The 2,702-nt window shown below is 30.5% G+C and overlaps 1 protein-coding gene across 1 annotated transcript in view; it reads left to right on the forward strand.

The window, feature by feature from the left end:
- The first annotated feature begins 742 nt into the window (after positions 1-742).
- Positions 743-2,702, forward strand: part of STRA6 (signaling receptor and transporter of retinol STRA6) — a 585,684-nt gene continuing 583,724 nt past the window's right edge. Inside the window, exon 1 of the mRNA XM_044077758.1 lies at positions 743-1,238. The gene's annotated coding sequence lies outside the window, so the exon portion shown is untranslated. The remainder of the gene's footprint in view (positions 1,239-2,702) is intronic.

The following is a 2,702-nucleotide window of genomic DNA, read 5'->3' on the forward strand; positions in this document are numbered from 1 at the left end:
TATATATATATATATATATATATATATGTATATACATATATATGTATATATATATATGTATATATATATATATATATATATATATATGTATGTATATATATATATATATATATATATATATATATATATATATATATATATATATATATATATATACTATATATATATGTATATATATATATACATATATATATGTATATATATATATATATATATGTATGTATATATATATATATATATATATATGTGTGTGTATATATATATATATATATATGTGTATATATATATATATATATATATGTATATATATATGTATATATATATATACATGTATATATATATATATATATATATATATATATATATATATATATATATGTATATATATATATATATATGTATATATATATATATATATATATATATATATATATATATATATATATATGTATATATATATATATATATATATATATATATATATATATATATATGTGTGTGTGTGTGTGTGTGTACATGTCAATAAGTAAAGCGTGAACTGACTGGAAGGGATGCCAGTCAGGACAGAACCTGTATTTTGCAATTGGGCAGACCTGCTTTGGATACAAAAAACAAAACTAGAAAGAGAAAGCTACAGGAGTCACAGATTAGAGTTAATTGATGCCTTTCCTCTTTACTTTTTTTCCTAATTAAAGCTGACTACATGAGTATGTGCTAGTGGTTGTGAGTTAAGGTAATTAAGGTTTCCTGTCTTTTTCCCTCTGTTTTTGTAAGTCCTTTTACCTTAAATGTGTATGTTGAACAACCCTGTCTCAGAATACTTCTCACTGGAGAACACTTTAACCTTTATCTTAAGTTGCCTGCTGGAGGCACAGCCCAAATGATGGGTACAGCAGGTGTGCCCAGTCAGCTGAAACCAGCTCTTAACTTTATTGTAAAATACACATCTCTTGGCTCTGAGCCACATGTGTGCAGTGTAAAGGATAAAGTTCCGCTGTAATTGGACCCTTTCTCAGCTTTGGACTTTGCCTGTAAACATCCTGGACAGGATGAATCCCACGTGCAGTTTTGCAACAGGGTTTGTGAAGATCACTTGTATTCATATTCATGGTTACAGGGAAACTGCTATCAAGACAGGGAAGTAACAGAGATTCTACACAAACATTTCCACCGTAATCACTGTTTTCACTAGCCTCATTTGTTCTTTGCTGTTCAACTGCAACAATCTAGAAATCCAGGTATATGTTTCAAATATTTATTTCCTAAATAGAAATGTAGTATAATTGTTTTATCCTGTAAATATGTTGTGCCTAGCTGAAAACATAAAAAAGTATGAAGTCAGAAGTACTGTAGCTTACCTTTTTTTTTATTTGTAAATATGCAAATACTTGCAAAATAACACTAGACTCTGAAGTAAAGCATATATGTTGTTGCACCAGTTTGCTGTTTTGTTGTCCATCCCCCTTCTCTGCTAAGTATTCTGCTCAATTGTACTGTGTATAATTACATTGGATGGTTCTCAACAATGACTGCCATTTTGGTAACAATAAACTCTATTGTTTGAAAACCAGTCTGTCCGGTAAAAGCTTTCATTTGTCTATAACTTCAAGAAGTGATGTTTCATTAGTCTGACTGAATGAGTCAAAACAAGGGCAGATCGTTTATGTGGGGCTTATAGCAATTGATGGCATCTGAAGTCCTCCTTTCCTTTGTAATGTGTATAAAATGTGTATCTAAATTTTATTTAACTTTATTTGTCTTAAGATAAGCTCTTTAGGTGGTGTGTCATTATTCTGGCAATGAGAACTCTCATAAACACTATGCAAAACTATTGAGTTTTATTGGGACTTTCTACTACCATTAAATATTTCCAACAAAAGTACCTTTCTATGTTGCTGGTTTGCTCACCATTTAAAGATGCAGTGGGAACATATCAACCACAACAAACTGCTGTGTGTATTTCCTTGAGTGGGTAGCCATTACTAAAGATCCAGTTATGTATAAAATGTCAGAGTGCTTTATACAAACTAAAGTAAACTTAATAACAGTGATTACTTTAAAGGAGAACTGGGAGCTTTGAGCTTGTTATGTGATTGCTCAGATTTCAACATAATGCACATGGACAGTTAGAGTAAAACTCTGATTTCTAAAGAGTCTCACTAAGACTGCTGGCATTCCTAAAATACTACAAATATAAACTTAAAAATCAAGTAAAGCAATATTTTCAAGCCCCTCATCCACTAAATATTGCACCCATTCTTGTGGGAGATGATGGTTGGGAATGTCTCTCACCCCCTGAAAATAACGTTTTGCTCCAAGTTATTTGTTTGGTGAGTGTCATACAGTTTTAAGACTGGCTTACCAGAATCTTATTACCTTAAGTACTAAGTTATACTGGTAACATGCATATTAATTTAGAAAATAACAAGTGTACTAAAATTATAGAAAACATTCCGTCTAATACTTAGCACAAATTAAAACCCATTTTGTAAACTGAAATATGAGGGTAGAAGTACATCACAATTTATTTTTTAAAAAAAATATCTAACCACTAGATTCTTAAATAGACCGAATTGATCTGTACCAAAGACAGCATCATGTCAACAAATGTTATAAAGCCAACCAGTGAATGATTCATACAGTGAACTGTGTGCCACCTGCAGGGTGTAACCCAGGCAACAGAACACAAGCCGTGTGCACAT

This window comes from Protopterus annectens, chromosome 7.part0, assembly GCF_019279795.1.
Source record: "Protopterus annectens isolate FY-2018-M chromosome 7.part0, PAN1.0, whole genome shotgun sequence".
Taxonomy (NCBI): Eukaryota; Metazoa; Chordata; order Ceratodontiformes; family Protopteridae; genus Protopterus; species Protopterus annectens.